Source organism: Tursiops truncatus, chromosome 3 (genome assembly GCF_011762595.2).
Source record: "Tursiops truncatus isolate mTurTru1 chromosome 3, mTurTru1.mat.Y, whole genome shotgun sequence".
Taxonomy (NCBI): Eukaryota; Metazoa; Chordata; class Mammalia; order Artiodactyla; family Delphinidae; genus Tursiops; species Tursiops truncatus.
In genome coordinates, this window is record NC_047036.1 from 170,289,855 (window position 1) to 170,309,977 (window position 20,123).

Sequence of the window (20,123 nt, forward strand, 5' to 3'; positions counted from 1 at the left end):
TTAAATACAAAGAAAACATACTAAAAGCAGCAAGGGAAAAGCAACAAATAACATAGAAGGGAATCCCCATAAGGGGACTGCAGAAACTCTGCAAGCCAGAAGGGAGTGGCAAGACATAATCAAAGTGATGAAAGGCAAAAACCTACAACCAAGATTACTCTACCCAGCAAGGATCTCATTCAGATTCAACAGAGAAATTAAAACCTTTACAGACAAGCAAAAGCTAAGAAGATTCAGCACCACCAAACCAGCTTTACAACAAATGCTAAAGGAACTTCTCTAGGCAGGAAACACAAAAGAAGGAAAAAAAGACCTACAATAACAAACCTAAAACCTAAACAAACCTAAAACAATTAAGAAAATGGTAATAGGAACATACATATCAATAATTACCTTAAATGTAAATGGATGAAATGCTCCAACCAAAAGACACAGACTGGCTGAATGGATATAAAAACAAGACCCGTATATATGCTGTCTACAAGAGACCCACTTCAGACCTAGGGACACATACAGACTGAAAGTGAGGGGATAGAAAAAGATATTTCATGCAAACAGAAATCAAAAGAAAGCTGGAGTAGCAATTCTCATATCAGACAAAATAGACTGTAAAATAAAGACTATTACAAGAGACAAAGGACATACATAATGATCAAGAGATCAATCCAAGAAGAAGATATAACAATCGTAAATATTTATGCACCCAACATAGGAGCACCCCAATACATAAGGCAAATGCTAACAGCCATAAAAGGGGAAATCAACAGTAACACAATAATAGTAGGGGACTTTAACACCCCACTTTCACCAATGGAAAGGTCAACCAAAATGAAAATAAGGAAACACAAGCTTTAAATGATACATTAAACAAGATGGACTTAATTGATATTTATAGGACATTCCATCCAAAAACAACAGAATACACTTTCTTCTCAAGTGCTCATAGAACATTCTCCAGGATAGAACATATCTTGGGTCACAAATCAAGCCTTGGTAAATTTAAGAAAATTGAAATCGTATCAAGTATCTTTTCCTACCACAACGCTATGAGATTAGATATCAATCACAGGAAAAAAAACTGTAAAGAATACAAATACATGGAGGCTAAACAATACGCTACTAAATAACCAAGAGATCACTGAAGAAATCAAAGAGGAAATCAAAAAATACCTAGAAACAAATGACAATGAAAACACGACGGCCCAAAACCTATGGGATGCAGCAAAAAGCAGTTCTAAGAGGGAGGTTTATAGCAATACAATCCTACCTCAAGAAAAAAGAAAAATCTCAAATAAACCTAACCTTACACCTAAAGCAATTAGAGAAAGAGGAACAAAAAAACCCCAAAGTTAGCAGAAGGAAAGAAATCATAAAGATCAGATCAGAAATAAATGAAAAAGAAATGAAGGAAACGATAGCAAAGATCAATAAAACTAAAAGCTGGTTCTTTGAGAAGATAAACAAAATTGATAAACCATTAGCCAGACTCACCAAGAAAAAAAGGGAGAAGACTCAAATCAACAGAATTAGAAATGAAAAAGGAGAAGTAACAACTGACACTGCAGAAATACAAAGGATCATGAGAGATTACCACAAGCAACTCTATGCCGATAAAATGGACAACCTGGAAGAAATGGACAAATTCTTAGAAAAGCACAACCTTCTGAGACTGAAGCAGGAAGAAATAGAAAATATAAACAGACCAATCACAAGCAGTGAAATTGAAACTGTGATTAAAAATCTTCCAACAAACAAAGCCCAGGACCAGATGGCTTCACAGGCGAATTCTATCAAACATTTAGAGAAGAGCTAACACCTATCCTTCTCAAACTCTTCCAAAATATAGCAGAGGGAGGAACACTCCCAAACACATTCTACGAAGCCACCATCACCCTGATACCAAAACCAGACAAAGATGTTACAAAAAAAGAAAACTATGGGCCAATATCACTGATGAACATAGATGCAAAAATCCTCAACAAAACAGTAGCAAACAGAATACAGCAGCACATTAAAAGGACCATACACCATGAGCAAGTGGGGTTTATGCCAGGAATGCAAGGATTCTTCAATATACGCAAGTCAATCACTGTGAGACACCACATTAACAAATTTAAGGATAAAAACCATATGATCATCTCAATAGATGCAGAAAAAGCTTTTGACAAAATTCAACACCCATTTATGATAAAAACCTTCCAGAAAGTAGGCATAGAGGGAACTTACCTCAACATAATAAAGGTCATATATGACAAGCCCACAGCCAACATCGTTCTCAATGGTGAAAAACTGAAACCATTTCCACTAAGATCAGGAATAAGACAAGGTTGCCCACTCTCACCATTATTATTCAACGTAATTTTGGAAGTTTTAATCACAGCAATCAGAGAAGAAAAAGAAATAAAAGGAATCCAAATCAGTAAAGAAGAAGTAAAACTGTCACTGTTTGCAGATGACATGACACTATACCTAGAGAATCCTAAAGATGCTACCAGAAAACTACTAGAGCTAATCAATGAATTTGGTAGAGTAGCAGGATACAAAATTAATGCACAGAAATCTCTGGCATTCCTATACACTAATGATGAAAAATCTGAAAGAGAAATTAAGGAAACACTCCCATTTACCACTGCAACAAAAAGAATAAAATACCTAGGAATAAACCTAACTAAGGAGACAAAAGACCTGTATGCAGAAAACTATAAGACACTGATGAAAGAAATTAAAGATGTTACAAACAGATAGAGACATATACCATGTTCTTGGATTGCAAGAATCAACATTGTGAAAATGACTATAGTACCTAAAGCAATCTACAGATTCAATGTCATCGCTATCAAACTACCAATGGCATTTTTCACAGAACTAGAACCAAAAATTTCACAATTTTTATGGAAACACGAAAGACCCCAAATAGCCAAAGCAATCTTGAGAAAGAAAAACGGAGCTGGAGGATCAGGCGCCCTGACTTCAGACTATACTACAAAGCTACAGTAATCAAGACAGTATGGTACTGGCACAAAAACAGAAGTACAGATCAATGGAACAGGATAGAAAGCCCAGAGATAAACCCACGCACATATGGTCACCTTATCTTCGATAAAGGAGGCAAGAATATACAATGGAGAAAAGACAGCCTCTTCAATAAGTGGTGCTGGGCAAACTGGACAGTTACACGTAAAAGAATGAAATCAGAACACTCCCTAATACCATACACAAAAATAAACTCAAAATGGATTAAAGACCTAAATGTAAGGCCAGACACTGTAAAACTCTTAAGAGTAAAACACAGGCAGAACACTCTATGACATAAATCACAGTAAGATCCTTTTTCACCCACCTCCTAAAGAAATGGAAATATAAACAGAAATAAACAAATGGGACCTAATGAAACTTAAAAGCTTTTGCATAGCAAAGGAAATCATAAACAAGACGAAAAGACAACCCTCAGAATGGGAGAAAATATTTGCAAATGAAGCAACTGACAAAGGATTAATCTCCAAAATATACAAGCAGCTCATGCAGCTCAATATCAAAAAAACAAACAACCCAATCCAAAAATGGGCAGAAGAACTATATAGACATTTCTCCAAAGAAGATATACAGATTGCCAACAAACACATGAAAGAATGCTCAACATCACTATTCATTAGAGAAATGCAAATCAAAACTACAATGAGGTATCACCTCACACCAGTCAGAATGGCCATCATCAAAAAATCTACAAACAATAAATGCTGGAGAGGGTGTGGAGAAAAGGGAACCCTCTTGCACTGTTGGTGGGAATGTAAATTGATACAGCCACTATGGAGAACAGTATGGAGGTTCCTTAAGAAACTAAAAATAGAACCACCATATGACCCAGCAATCCCACTACTGGGCATATACCCTGAGAAAACCATAATTCCAAAAGAGTCATGTACCACAATGTTCATTGCAGCTCTATTTACAATAGCCAGGACGTGGAAGCAACCTAAGTGTCCATCAACAGATGAATGGATAAAGAAGATGTGGCACATATATACAATGGAATATTACTCAGCCATAAAAAGAAACGAAATTGAGTTATTTGTAGTGAGGTGATGGACCTAGAGACTGTCATACAGAGTGAAGTAAGTCAGAAAGAGCAATGCCGTAATTCTAACACATGTATATGGAATCTAAAAAAAAAAAAAGGTTCTGGAGAACCTAGGGGCAGGTCAGCAATAAAGATGCAGACGTAGAGAATGGACTTGAGGACACAGGAAGGGGGAAGGGTAAGCTGGGACGAAGTGAGAGAGTGGCATGGACTTATATACACTACCAAATGTAAAATAGATAGCTAGTGGGAAGCAGCTGCATAGCACAGGGAGACCCACTCATGCTTTGTGACCAACTAGAGGGGTGGGATAAGGAGGGTGGGAGGGAGACGCAAGAGGGAGGGGATATGGGGTTATACGTATACATATAGCTGATTCACTTTGTTATACAGCAGCAACTAACACAACAATGTAAGGCAATTATACTCCAATAAAGATGTTAAAAAAATAACCACACACACACACATTGATTCTCTCATGGTTCTGGGGGTCAGGAGTGTGACTTGGGCCTCACGGGGCTAAATCCAGGTGTGGGCAGGGCTGGTCCTGCCGGAGCCTCCAGGGGAGCATCGGTTCCCGCCTTTTCCAGCTTCCAGAGGCGCCGCATCCCTGGCTCGCGGCCCCTCCTGCATCCTCACAGCCAGCAGCGCAGCATCTCCCGTCTCTCTCTGCGTCTGACCCTCCCGCCTCCCTCTTATAAGGACCCTGGGATGACGCTGGGCCCACCGGGAATCCAGGGTCATCCCCGTCTCAGGGGCCTTAACTTAATCCCACCCGCAAAGTCCCCTCTGCCCCGTGAGGTGACATGTCCACAGGCCCCAGGACCAGAACCGGGACGTCCTTGGGGCCATCACTCTATCACAGCATGCTTCTGCTTTTTTCACTCTTCCATGCTTTTGTCTGAATAAAACACCCATTTTTTTCTGCACATTTAATCCTTGCTGGCTACTAGACATAACATTCTGTGTGGTCTGCTTGACCGCCCTTGAGGCAGGAGCCTCCTTTAGAGAGAAAACCAACCAACCAACCAAACACTGAAGCTCAGGCTAAAGAAAACTGGGTGAGGTCCCCCGGCGACTGCTGAGCAGAGGTGGCTGGGAGTCCAGTGGGTTCAGGGTGGCATCACTGGACACAGGAGTAAGTTGAAGCCAGGCACGGGGAACAGGGGGCCGTAGGAGGGTCAGGCTGGCAGCAAGGAGGTGGCGTTTGTCAGAACAGAGAGCAGAGGGCATTCCAGGCCAGGGGAAGGAAGCAGGAGTGTGACCCCAGAGGCAGGAGAGAGACAAATCAACAGTGCAGAGAAAGCTGCCCCAGGCCGGCTGTACAGAAACAAGAATGAAGGCGGGGAGCCGGTGAATGGAATCAGCCAGAAGAACTCAAATCCTGCCAGAGTCCCCCAGGGCTGAGCTGCGAGAGAAGCAGCAAATGGATAAAAATCCCACCAGGCAGAGAAGCACAAACAATCTAGAGGTTTAAAAACAGATGATGGGGGCTTCCCTGGTGGCGCGGTGGTTGAGAGTCCGCCTGCCGATGCAGGGGACGCGGGTTCGTGCCCCGGTCCGGGAGGATCCCACATGCCGTGGAGCGGGTGCGCCCGTGAACCATGGCCGCTGAGCCTGCGCGTCCGGAGTGGGAGAGGCCACAGCAGTGAGAGGCCCACGTACCGCAAAAAAAAAAAAAAAAAAAAAAAACAGATGATGGGCCCCGCGATGCCACTCCTGGTTATCCACCCGAGAGGACTGAAAACAGCCGGACAAACGTTCACTGCAGCCCGAGTCACAGCAATCGAGAAGTGGAAACACCTCAACGCCCATCGACAGATGAATGCCTCAAAACAACATGACAGATGCGTACAAAGGAATACTATTCTGCTGTAAAATATGAACGTGGACGGACCCTGAGAACACGATGCTCAGTGAGAGAAGCCAGACGCAGAAGGACACACAGGGTGTGCCTCCACTGATGGGAAACGTCCAGGACAGGCAGATCCACAGAGTCAGAGTGCGTTCCTGGTTGTCAGGGGCTGGGGAGGGGGACAGGGGAGTGTTTAATGGGGACAGTTGCAAATTCACAAGATGAAAAGGTGCAGGATGGATGCAGGGGCGGGAGGGGGGCAGTGGTCGCACAACAGCGTGAATGTACTTAATGCTGCTGAGCTGTACACTAGACACGGTTAAAGTGGTGAATTTAAAGCGACGTGTAACTCACCACGATGAAAAAACAAAACAAATCAGAGTGGGCGGAAGTGGATGCAGGGAGGTGAGTGAGGGTGCTCACACTGTGCTGAGCAGAGATGGGCGGGGGCGGGGCTAGGGGAGAAGGAAGGGGGATGGTGTCTGGCATGTGATAAACTGATTTATTGATTCCCAGAAACTACCATGACTGGCAGGGCCCTCCCCTGGGGCGGCGGGAAACATGCATGGGATGGTCCCTACACCTGCCCCTGGCACCATCCGACGTTGATGGCTGAGTAAGGAGGCCACTGAAAAAAAGGCTTCGGAGCAACAAAGGGTCCCATTCACCATCCCAGGTCCCAGAGCGGGGGCAACTCCTGCCCGCTTTCTCCCAGACATCTCCCAGGGGTGCCCAGTTTCACTTTTAAAGGACACACCAAACACCTCCCCACAAAGCAGGCTGCTTTCCAGCAACCCTCTGCTTTGGCCAGATGCTCCTCCAAAGTGTGAGCCAGCACCCAGGGCGCTGCTCGGAGGCAGGGACCCAGGCGGGAGGGCAGGGGCAGCAGCGCCCTCGGGAGGCCTCCCAGCCTCGGGTCGTCTGTGCCAAAACTCTCCCCCGGGGTTTCGGGGGTGTCCCTGGGGGTCCAGGGGGTGGGACTCCACGCTCCCAACGCAGGGGACCCCGGTTTGATCCCTGGTCGGGGAGCTACATCCCGCATGCAGCAACTAAGAAGTCCGCACGCAGCAACTAAAGATACACATGCCACAACTAAGACCCAGCGCAGCCAAAATGAATAAATAAATAAATACATATTTTTAAAAAAAACTCTACCCTGGGGTTTCAAAGCTCCCCCTCCTTTGATCAGAACATGGCACCTATGCAAAGCTGGGCCAGAACACTCAGGAAGGGCTGGCTTCCGCTGGGATTTCAGTCACCAGCAGCGGGACCGTCCAAGTCCGCCCCCCACCAATGCATGGATTTGGGATGGGTGGGACCCATGTGTCTCACAGTAGGATGAAGACGCTTCTCCCCAACACCCAGCAGTGTCTGCGGCCACAATATGCAAGACAATGAGTTTTCAACTCCCCGAAGTCACTTCCAGGAGCACAGCCTTTGTTGGGTATGATCCAACCAGGAGAAAGCTGACATCACACTGCAAAGATGCAAGGCAAAGTTCACAGCACAGAGGATGGAGACGGGAACAGTTCTGGTGGCGGGGGGAGGGGGGGGGCAGGGGGCAGGGAGGAGACTAATCCGGGCCTCTGCGTACCTGAGGGGGCAAATACTACCTGAGGCAGGTGTTCAAGGTTAACATCTGGGTGATGCCACGTGGGTGTCAGGGACCCCTGGGACAGGATGAGAAGGCACTCAGCTGTGGGTTCTTCCCCAAATCTGTAACCTCGATCTAATCACGAGAAAAACATTAAACTAACCCACACCGAGGGGCATCTTGCAAAACTCCTGACCCGTCCTCCTCACAGCTGTCCAGGCATGAAAGACAAGGAAAGTTAGAGAAACTGTCATCGCTCAGAGGGGCTGAGAAGACGTGACGACTAAATGTCATGTGGGATCCTGGATGGGGCCCTGGGGCAGAAAAGGACATCAGGGGAAGCTAGTGGAATCCAAACTCAGTACGGGCTTGAGTCAATGGTGATGCACCCACGCTGATTTCCTAGGGTGGCAAAGGCACCCCTGGAAAGCAGGATGCTGGTGGTGGTAGAGGTTGGGTGAGGGGTACACGGGACTCTCTGTACTACCTCTGTGACTTTTCTGGACACCTGAAATTAGTCCAAAATAAAAAAGTTAATTAAAAAGAAACAGGGAGTTTGGGATTACCAGATGAAACTATTATATATAGGATGGATAAACAACAAGGTCCTACTATAGAGCACAGGGAACTATATTCAATATCTTGTAATAATCTATAATAGAAAAGAATATGAAAAGGAGTATATATGTATAACTGAATCACTTTGCTATACAGCAGAAATTAACACAACATTGTAAATCAGCTATACTTCAATAAAATTTTTTTAAAAAAGCAGATCTCAGAATGCAGCCCACTATCCTTCTTAGAGACGACATGCGGGGTGCTGGCTGTGGCACCCAGAGCGACGGGCATGAGTATCAGCTTATCCTATGCCCCATTTCACAGTGAGGGAAGCGGAGGCCCAGAGGACGGGGGACTTTGACAATTTGGAAATAAGAAATGGAGCTGAGGGACTTCTCTGGTGGCGCACTGGCTAAGACTCTGCGCTCCCAATGCAGGGGGTCCGGATTCGATCCCTGGCCAGGGAACTAGATTCCACATGCATGCCGCAACTAACAGTTCTCATGCCACAACTAAGGAGCCCACATACAGCAACTAAGACCCGGCACAACAAATAAATAAATAAATATTTTTAAAAAAAAAAAAAAAAAGAAAGAAATGGAGCTGAAACTGGAACCTGAGGTTCCAGAACCCTGGTCCCCTGTCCTTCATGGCCCCAAACTGCACACACATGTGAGGTTTGTGAACATCACTGGACATGCTTTGTTTTCTTTACGCAGCCCCTGAGAAGCTCCTGGAACCGTCTGATGAGAGAGAGAAAGAGAGACAGAGAGAGAGAGACAGAGAAAAAGAGACAGTCAGAGAGAGAGAGAGATAGAAAGAGACAGAGAGAGACAGAGACAAAGACAGAGAGAGAGAGACAGAGACAGAGACAGAGACAGAGACAGAGAGACAGAAAAAGAGAGACAGAGAGAAAGAGAGACAGAAAGACAGAGACAGAAGGAGACAAAGAGAGACAGAGAGAGAGGCAGAGACAGAGAGACAGAACGAAGCCAATCTATTTTTTTAAACAATAAAAACCGCCCAGCTCCTCCCCAAAGCCCCACCAGCCCAGCTTCCTCCCACCACCTCCTGCTGTCAATCATTCAAGTCAAAAACAACTGAAAAAAAAAAAGAACAGCTCTGCATTTCATTAAGTAGCAATTTGAAGGAGAAAAAAATTCCATTTCTGGCTCCTGCCTCAAATATTTACAAGTCAGCCTGGAAGAACTAATCTGTCAGTTTCTCAACCTAAAGAGAAAGGCAGTGCTAAGTTCAGCAGGTGCTGAGCAAGGAGCCCCAGCCCAGGGAAGGGAGCCTAGTTTTCACCGCAACCTGGCCTTTTCCAAGCTCGCTCTGGGATGCTCTGGGACGCTATGCGTGGCAAACTGTGGCTCTTGGAACATCTTTCTAAAAAACACCCATCGCCTGACATTACAAGCGTTCGTCTGAATATGCATTTGGATGCCCATTACTTCACTGTGTTACTATTTTGTTTTCATTTACTTTACATGCTTTTCTTCTGTTCATTATGTAAAAGCTACGAGCACAGACATTTATATACAAAGTTTGATGTTTGTACATTTTTAAGTAACGTTATAATAAACATAATTGATGTCTTATAATGAGACCTATTTTTGAGCTATCAGAGGCCACAGTTCTTTAAATCTAAGAGCCTGTTATTTCTAAGACGCGTGTCCCTCACGTCTCATGACACTACAGAAAATCAATGATCCATCTCAGTAGGGCACAATGCTACGGGAAATATAACCATTCCATACAGTTGTTCCCAAATCATTAACCCCCGCTCACCCAGAAGGCTATGGGAATCCAAGCTCCTAACTAGGCAGCATCAGAGGCAACGTCTCAGAAGTCAAGTATTATTTGCTCTCCCAATACTAGAGCTTAAATGAAACCATAAAAGCTATGAAACCCCAAGTTCAAGTCCCAGCATTGCCATGAACCCAGGAAACCGCTGGGCCTCAGTCTCGCCATCTGTAAATCACACAAGCTGGACTAGAGGGGTGGCCAGACTTTTCCTGGAAGGGGCCAAAGAATCAATATTTTCTGCTTTGAGAGCCTTAGCGTCTCGTGTGTGGTGGGAAAGCCGCCATGAGCAACACGTGAACGGATGCATGTGGATCTGTGCCAATAAGACTTTGCTTCTGGACACTGAAACGTGAACTCTGTAATTTTCATGCGTCATGACATATCAGGCTTCGTTTGATTTTTTTCAACCATTTAAAAATGGTACAGATGAACCTGTTTGAAGGGCAGGAATAGAGGCGCAGACATAGAGAACTGACGTGTGGACACAGCGGGGGGCCGGGGGAGGGAGATGAACTGGGAGACTGGGATTGACGTATGTGCACTGCCCTGTGTAAAACGGATAGCTAGTTGGAACCTGCTGTAGAGCACAGGAAGCTCAGCTCTGTGCTCTGTGCTGACCTAGATGGGTGGGATGGGGGGTGAGAGGAGGTCCAAGAGGGAGGGGATATATGTATACATATAGCTGATTCACTTCGTTATACAGCAGAAACTAATACAAAGTTGTAAAGCAACTATATCCCAATTAAAAAGAAAAAGAAAAAGGTAAAAACCATTCTGGGAATTCCCTGGTGGCCCATTCCCTGGTGGCCCAGCGGTTAGAGCTCGGTGCTTTCACTGCCAAGGGCCTGGGTTCAATCCCTGGTCAGGGAACTAAGATCCCGCAAGCCGTGAGGCAGGGCCAAAACAACAAACAAACAGAAAAACCATTCTTAGCTCAGGGGCCTTACAAAAATAGATGGCGATGGAGGATCTGGCCCATAAGCCACACCGCCCCCTGGACTGGTCAATCTCGGGGCCCTTCCACAACTGACTTTCCAAGATGCTCTGATTCTCAATCCCCATTTTCAACCTGCAGATATTTCAGTAGCTCTAAAAACGACCCACCAAATGGGCATATATCTGGAGAAAACTCTAATTCAAAAAGATACATGCACCCCTATGTTCATAGCAGCACTATTCACAATAGCCAAGACATGGAAACAACCTAAATGTCCATCAACAGATGAACGGATAAAGATGTGGTACATAGATACAATGGAATATGACTCAGCCATAAAAAAGGACAAAATAATGCCATTTGCAGCAACATTGATACTAGAGATTATCATACTAAGTGAAGTAAGTTAGAAAAAGAAACACAAATACCGTATGATAGCACTTATACGTGGAATCTAAAATACGGCACAAATGAACCTATCCATGAAACAGAAACAGATTCACAGACATAGAGGACAGACTTGTGGTTGCCAAGGGGGAGTGGGGGAGAGAAAGGGATGGAATGGAAGTTTGGGGTTAGTAGATGCAAACTGTTACATTTAGAATGGATAAACAACAAGGTCCTACTGTAGAGCACAGGGAACTATATCCAAACTCCTGGGATAAATCGTAACAGAAAACAAAATTAAAAAAAAAAAGAATGTATATATGTGTATAACTTTCACTTTGCTGTACAGCAGAAATTAACACATTGTAAATCAACTATACTTCAGTAAAATAAAATTTTAAAATATTAAAAAATAGGGACTTCCCTGGTGGCGCAGTGGTTAAGAATCTACCCGCCAATGGAGGGGACACGGGTTCGAGCCCTGGTCCGGGAAGATCCCACATGCCGAGGAGCAACTAAGCCCGTGTGCCACAACTACTGAAGCCCATGCGCTCTAGGGCCTGCGAGCCACAACTACTGAGCCCACGTGCTACAACTACTGAAGCCCGCACGCTTACAGCCCATGCTCTGCAACAAGAGAAGCCACAGCAATGAGAAGCTCACACACCACAATGAAGAGCAGCCCCCGCTCACCACCAACTAGAGAAAGCCCACGTGGAGCAACAAAGACCCAACGCAGCCAAAAAAAAATTTAAAAATACAATTACATCTGAGGCTCAAATCCTGTTTCTGTTTGGACAGCATGGCTTTTTGGAGTGGAGACCGTGGAGAAATAATTCATATAAAACTCCGTACACTACAGAGTTAAACCTGTCCCTACGGGCACTCAAGGTTACTAAGCTGTTCTTAGCTCCTTGCCCATAAAAACAAAATAATGGGGAGGGAGGATGAACTGGCAGAGCACAGAGGATTTTTAGGGCAGTGAAACTATTCCGCATGGTACTGTCAAGGTGGATACATGTCCGTATATATCTGTCTCAACCCGTAGAACATACAAGACTAAGCGGGAACCCTCAGGTCAACTACAGACACTGGGTGATAGTGACATGTCCACGTAGGTTTCTTGATTATAACGAAAGTCTCACTGGTGGGGGACGGTGATGATGGGGGAGGCTGTGTCCACATGGGGGGCAGGGGCGTACGGGAAACCTCTGTACTTTCTGCTCAGTTTTGCTGTGAACCTAAAACTGCTCTAAAAAAAAATAAAGTCTATTAAAGGACTTCCCTGGCGGTCCAGTGGTTACGACTCCGCACTTCCAGTGCAGGGGGTGCCGGTTCGATCCCTGATCTGGAAACGAAGATCCCACATGCTGTGCGGCACAGCCAAAAAATAAAAACAGAAAACAAAAAGAAATAAGCAAAAAAAAGTCTATTAAAAAAAGTATCTTTGGGGACTTCCCTGGTGGCGCATTGATTAAGAATCCACCTGCCAATGCAGGGGACACGGGTTCAAGCCCTGCTTTGGGAAGATCCCACATGCCGTGGAGCAGCTAACTACTGAAGCCCGTGCTCAGCAGCGAAGACCCAATGCGACCAAAGATAAATAAATAAAATTAAAATTAAAAATTTTTAAAAAGTATCTTTTTACTTTAGTGCAATCATAGAATTGTAAAATCTTATTAGACATAGTTCAACCCAATGGTTCCCATCTGCGGTGACTCTGCCCCCTCAGGGGACACTGGGCCATGTCTCGGGCATCTATGGCTATCAGGAGTGGGGGCTCCTGGCATCGAGTGGGTGTGGTCCAGGGAGGCTGCTCCACACCCCACAGTGCCCAGGACAGCCCCCCAGAGAGGATGACCGTACGGATGCCCAGTGTCCACACTGCTGAGGAGGAGAAACCCTGCCTTAAAAAACCCATCACGTTAATAACAAGAACGCCTCATATTTGCAGAAAATTCCCACCAGCTCCTCAAGAGGCGCCTCACTGGATCTGCACAACCTGGAAGTGGCCAAGGAGGGTGTTCCTGCCCCGTCCTCCAGATGACAAATAACCAAGAGCTTCCCCGGGGCTGCGAGGTAACCTGTGACCTCCTCCACGCTCCTGTCCCCGAGAACTTGAAAACTCCCGCTTCCTCCCAGGGGCCCAGTCAGGCCCCGAGTTCTCCATTTTCTGTCAGATGGTGCCAACGTTGACTTTTCTGGTGTTCAGAGAGAGGGAACGGGGGGAGAGGGGAAAAGCGCATTTAGAAACTAGGACCACAGTGCCCCACAAAAGCTGACTCCCGCCCCATGAGGGTGACCCCTTTCTAGGTGGCGTGGGGTGCAGTGTCCCCCCCAAAGATACGTGCGCTTCCTAGGCCCGGTAGCTGGGAATGGGACCTGATTTGGAAATGGCATCTTTGTGGGTGTCATCGAGCTAAAGTGAGGTCACACAGAGTAGGGTGGCCCTAAGCCAACGACTGGTGTCCTCAGAAGAGGGAAACGTGGACACGCGTGAGCCTTGATAAAGATGCTCTCCTTGACCCGATTCTACTCAGGCTACCTTGAACTTCTCAATGGGACCTCGACGTTTGGGTTCCCGTGTTCATCTCTGCATCGTCCAGTTTTAACAAGGATCCTGCTAAGTTCGTTGATTGAGACCCCCCCCAGCCTCGACATCTGATAACTCCCAATACCTGCTACGGCTCCTCAGCCCCTCCCCCAGGTGATGTCTGATCCGGCCACCTGCAGCCGGAATCTTCAGAGGTCCCTTTAACCAGAATCTTCCCTTATGCTTCCTCTTGGCCATTTTCCATCCACGGACCCCCACCGGCTCCTCGGCTATGCGTCCCCGCTTGTCCGTGCTGTATTCAGAGTGGAGCCTAGTTCCACACTGAGGTTTCTTTTCCGCGTTGCAATCGTTTCAGGGTAAAGTCTGTTTTTACTGTTCTAACTACCGTCCAGCCCTGGGTTTTCTTTGACAGACACACAGGGTGATGGCCACGTGATGACCGAGGCTGAGACCAGAGAGATGCATCTACAAGCCACGGAGCACCAAGAGTTGCTGGAAACTACCACCTTCCAGAAGCCAGAAGAGGCAGGAAGGACCCTGCCCTGGAGCCCCCAGGGGAAGCGCGGCTCGACCCACACTGATTTCAGACTTCTGGCCTCCAGGACTGGGAAAAGACAGATTTCTGTTGCTTCAGGCCACCTGGTCTGTGGCGCTTTGTTACGGGGGCCCCAGGAAAGTCACACAAGTAGGCAAAGACAGGGCTGGTGGGGCCGGGGCCTTATTCTGACCCTCCCAGCCACAGCCTGTCTGCTCCAGCACGGGAGCTGCACGGACTTGGCTGGATTCATCTCCTGTTTTTGATTTCTCTTGACTTTTTTGTCCAACAAATTAAGGAGCTTCTTAAGAAGGCAGGGGCAGGGGTCACGGTCTTGACAACCAAGGACAAAAGATATGATCATTAGTAACTGTCACAAAGCAGAGCTGGCAGGCAGGTTTCAAATTAATTCGCACCCCAAATTCACCTGGCCCCTTGCCCGGCACCTCATCATGTTAGCAAAGAGCTGCGGAAACTCACATGCACACTCCCATGCACACCCACAGTCATGGAAAGCAAACTAATTGACATACTGCAAAGATGGGTCATCTTTTTGTCTTTTATCATCTCCAAACAGTTAATTTCCAGAAACTCCAAAAAGGGGAGCAACTTCTACAAATCAGTTTCTCCCCCTCGGCACTGCATCCCGGCATCGACAGGGTGGAGGCCAGGGAGCTGCTCCACAGCCACGGTGCCCAGGAGGGCCCCGGATAGAGGATGACCAGCCCCAGGGTCTAGCGTGCCCAGGGACAGGGGAGACCCTGGCCCTGGCAAACTTCTCGGTGCAAACCTTCTCTCTGGCCTCTGCCCCTGACGTCCTATGCACAGGTGTCATCCCCACCTCTCCGCCCCCCAACAGACTTCTTCCTGTCGCCGCGTACCTGGGGAGCTCATGGAACACACAGGCCTGGGCCCCCATCTCCGCCACCCCCAGGGACCCCAACTCAGAGAGCCGGGCCAGGGACAGAAAGGCCCCGGGGCCCCGTCTCTACGCTGCGCCCCACACGCACACAAGCGTCCCATTCACGTGGTGCTCCCGGAGCCTGGCACCCGGTCTGAAGCTTAAAATAGGCACACAACCAGCCTTTGTTGGGGAGAGGAAGGAAGGAAGGAAGGAAGATTTCAGACAAAGGAGACAGCACACTGCACCATCCAGGAAAGCCGGGGGGCCTGAGCTGGGCGGGAGGCCAGGAGGACCGGGAGCGGTGGTAACTGGAGGCCAAGTGAAGGTCACTCCGAAGGTGGGGTGGGCCCAACTCCCCGGTGCCACCAAGGCCCAAGGAAGCAATCTCGATTTTGTCGAGTGGGTGATGAGCTGGTGAAGGTGGCGGGAAAATGACGAACCAATCTCAGCTTTAGAGAGAAGATTCTGGTCATGGGTGGGGGGGGTCAACCCATCGGAGCAGGAGAGACCAGAGGCTGATCTGCCAGCTGGGATGTTCTGATCGAGAGACGGGGAAACACTTAACTCAAGGGGGGAAGAAACACAGACGGGAGAGAGAAAGGCAGATCCGGGGGTGCTGATGCCCGCATGACCACCCCCAACCTCTGAGCTTCAGTTTAGTGGGCTGTCAAATGCCCAGGAAAAAAACCATTTACATAGCAGCACGATTCTTTACCGCCAAAATGTGGGAGCAGCCGAGATGTCCACCGACAGGTGAACGGATAAACACGTGTCCCTCCACACACGGGAACGTCACTCAGCCACGAAAGGAGAGAAGCCCTGACACTTGCTACCACGTGGATGGACCCTGAGAACACGATGCTCAGAGAGAGAAGCCAGACACAGAAGGACACACAGTGTGTGATTCCACTGATGGGAAACATCCAGCACAGGCAGATCCACAGACACAGAGAGTGGATTCGTGGTTGTCAACTGGGGAGGGGGGATCAGGGTGATTGCTCATGGGGATGGAGATCTTACTGAGGTGATGGAAGGTTCTAAGACGGGTTTCTAGAGATTGTTGCACAACTCGATAAACGTATGAAAAACTGAACTGTGTGCTAAAGTGGCTGAGTTTTATGAAAGGGCAATTGTACCTCAATTTAAAAAATAAAAAAGTAAGACTTTTGCCCTTTGCAAGGTTCTCAGGGAGAACTGGTACTCTTTCTGTTAGAATCTCAGAGCTGCCCACAAGCCCCCCTATCCACCAGCTTGCAGGACAAGATGCAACGTCACAGCGTGGACGAGGAGGGGGCGGGATGTGAGTGCCTGGGACAAGTCACCCACCTTTTCAGTGACCCAGTCAGGTCTCTGAGGTCTCCTGGGTGACATACGGAATGAACACTTTTCTCTAGACCCTGAAGAGAGGGAGGGAGACGCCATGCCCAAGGGCAGCACAAGAGAGAAGCAGTGAAAAGCGAGGTCCAGAGGTGTTGAAATGAGCATTGAACATGGCAAACCTTGACATTGTCAAGGACGGGGCCTGCAGGAGACAAACCTTCCCAGAACAAAGACGTGGCTCGGCCCATCTCCCTTGGGCTGTGAAGACACAGCAGCCTGCAGGGAGCAATGGAAGGGGTTGAAGTTTGGGTCAACACCCAGCATTCACGCAACTGTCCTGGGTACCGTCCTCTCTAGAAAGCTCCAGAAAGTTCCAAAGTCATGGAAGCCTGGCCCAACCACGCTTCCCTAAGAAATTACCCAGGAGCTTCAAGAACACAAATGCCTGGGACTTCCCTGGCGGTCCAGTGGTTAAGACTGCGCTTCCACTGCAGGGGACACGGGTTCAATCCCTGGCTGGGGACCTAAGATCCTGCATGCCCCTCGGCACAGCCAAAGGAAAACAACATAAATGCCATAGGAAATCCAATTTTAAAGACGACTATTTGTTTCCAGATGCAAATGAGAAAACCTGTAATAACACTTTGAGAAGTGAGAAGAAGGCACTTTTTACACCACAACAGGGTGTACCCAGAAAAATGCTTCCATTCAGTTCAGGAAGCTGAACTGTCTGTGTGTCAGGGAATTCATATTCAGTTGTCTTTCCCTTCAAACTATAGGGCCCCAGGCTTTATGAAACATGGAGCAGAAAACAATGGCCTCCGTCACAATTATTTGCAGGTGGCGACCAAGAACCACTGGAAGAACTCAAGCTCCTGTAGAAGCCTCCTGCACTAGGTTACAGCCAAGGAAACAAATCGCAAATGTAGGCGTCTTCCAGTGACTGCGGCCAATCAATTAATCCTATATTCAAAATCAGTATAGTGTTCAAAAGCCACACAAAAGACCCACCTAGAAAGAAGTCAGCATTTCTAAAATTCTCTAAAAGCGGTGTGATTTTTTTTTCCTCTCAAAACCAGAACACGAGATGATATAAAAACTAACCCAAATCTGAATGGCCATACTTCCTAAGGATCAAAGGTGAGGTGTGACCTTTAAAGGAGAAAATAACTTAGTTTTGTTTCCGAAAGGTGTCTCCACCAGGGGTGATTCTGCTCCCTGGGGGCAGGGGGTGACGTCTGGGGACATCTGTCATTGTCACACTGGCGGGGGAGGAGTCCTGGCATTGAGTGGATGGGGCCAGGGATGCTACTCCACGCCCCCCAGTGCCCAGGACGGCCCCCCACAGACCCAGCCCCAATGCCAGCAGTGCGATGTTTGTCAGCACTGCCAAGGGGAAGGACCCTGGTCCATCACGAGAACCCAAGCTGTAAAGCTCATATAGTCGTGGCCCAGTGGTCCCCTTCAGGGCACACATCCGAATGGCTCCTGTGGGGTACACTTAATCAAAACCACCCGAGAAGCTTTCTCTTAAGTAGATGTGCTTGTTCCTCGATAAAGTTTCAGAATCCAGGCAGGTGCACGCAGACCTGGCTTTTGTTGTTGTTGTTTTCCCCTCATTTTTAATAACATGAAGAAACAATTGTTTTTGCAGATCTTTTTTAAAGCTCCAGAGGGGATTCTTATGTGTACCCCAAGATTGAGGGACTGGTGTCAAGCTTCAAGTGATTCCTTCTCTCCCCTCCCTGACAACCCAGTAATTCTACCCACCCACCTTCCTCCCCCCCAAAAAACCTTAATTTAGAACATTATTATCAACGCACATGTACCCTTGCCATGTGCCAGGAGCGTGCGAGGTACACACATCCCCTCATTTGACCCTCGCGGCCATCCTGTGAGGTACCTGCTCCTATTTTATTATCCCAACTTTACAGAGAAGTAAACTAAATCCCCAGAGGCGACACAGCCGAGCAAGCAGCCCGAGTGGACATGGGGACACAGGCCCACCTTCCAGAGCCCGCTACACTCTCAACCCGTGCAAAACCACAGCACGCGACTGAACAAGTCTGTGAACTTGGCGTTTGCCTCGCTGACACCTAGCAATGGGGAAGGCTCTTTGCTGCTCATCACGCCTGTCTTCTACCGCCCACCTTCCAGCCCTGAGCAACCCCCGCTCCCCAGGAAAAATAAAAGCGCCACCCACTTCCCTCAATATCATTGTCCACAAAACTCCCACTTTGATTCCGGGCTCCTGAGCCCCCAAATTCCTGGAAAATTCGGTCACCAACACGAGCCTTTCTGCTTCCCCTTTGCACCCTGCCTCCCAGAAACCGAACTTGCAAAGTGTGTCCAAAGCCCATCTCCTGCAGCTCACTGCCTTGCCAAGGGGTTTCTGCCCCATGCCCCCTTCTACGCCAGGTGATTAGCCAAAGTGGGGGGGATTCCCCTCCACAATCCTCATAACTGACTTCTAACCGAGATCCCCCCATTTCCTCCGGAATAATCAACCTCCTGCAAAACCGGGGGGGGGGGGTTGTCTCTCAGCTTCTATCCCACCTCCCTCCCCCACCCCTCCTTTCTCATCACTCACAGACTCCTAACTCTCCATTTCTCCTGATAGCCCTCGGAAGCTTTCTGAAAGGAGCCTGACGCCCCCTCTTCCCTCGGCTCCCCCCAACTCAGCTCTCTGGCCCTGTGCCAGCTCACCCTGAGCCCGAGTTCCTCTATCACCCTCCTCGGCCACCGGGACCCCCAACTCCATCGCAGTCCCCTCCCCAGCTAACCTCGACCCCCAGCTCCAGCCTCCAACTCCACCCCAAACCCCCAGCCCAGCATCCCCTTCAGGAACCCCGACCCCAACCCCTAAGCCGGATCCCCGGCCCCTCCTCACAGACCCCGACCCCCGATTCCGTCCGCAGCCGTTCCAGAACTCGCCACCCGCGGCCGCCCGGGCCTCCCATCCGCCCCGGCCGCGCCCTGCCCCCGGCACTCGAGGCGGTGGCGGCAGACCCTGGCCCAAATCGCGGCCGCACGCGCCCTTACCTGCGCTCGCGCCACCACGACCGCCTCAGCCCCTCACGCAGCGCAGCCGAACCCACCACGGGCCCGCGAGCGCTCGCTCCCCTCCGCGGGGGCGGGGGCGGCTCGCACGGGGCGGGCATTGGCGCCCAACGCGCCCAATCGCGGGCGCCGGCGGCGGGAGCCGGGGCTCGGGGCGGGGCGCAGGGCAGGCAGCGGGGTAGGCTGCGCCAGGGAGAGGGGGTGGGGCGTGGGGCGTGGGCGGGGCCGGGAGGCGGAGCGTTGAGTGGCACCGCTGCTGGCCACCCGCAAGGGGAGAACGCGCAGGGGGGAGGAGCTATGCTAATACGCAAATGGGTACAGTGTGGGGCACCCCGCAGCGGGGCGGCGAGCCGAGTTTCAGAGGTGACTTAGTGACGTCGAGGAGGCGCGAGGCGTTTCGTGAGTTCGAATCCCGGGTGGGGCCGCGGCTTCAAATCTGAATCCTACCTCACGTGCGGGGGGAGAATATCCCCTCCTAATCAGTCGCTTGACCTGCAAGACAATAATAATAACTGCTTCCTCTCGTTGA

General features: G+C 48.7%; 1 protein-coding gene across 1 annotated transcript in view; it reads right to left on the reverse strand.

The window, feature by feature from the left end:
• The window catches only part of GNG7 (G protein subunit gamma 7), a 153,645-nt gene extending 133,918 nt beyond the window's left edge, over positions 1-19,727 (reverse strand). The window contains exon 1 of the mRNA XM_033854874.2: positions 19,577-19,727. The gene's annotated coding sequence lies outside the window, so the exon portion shown is untranslated. The remainder of the gene's footprint in view (positions 1-19,576) is intronic.
• Between the last annotated feature and the right edge of the window lie 396 nt (positions 19,728-20,123).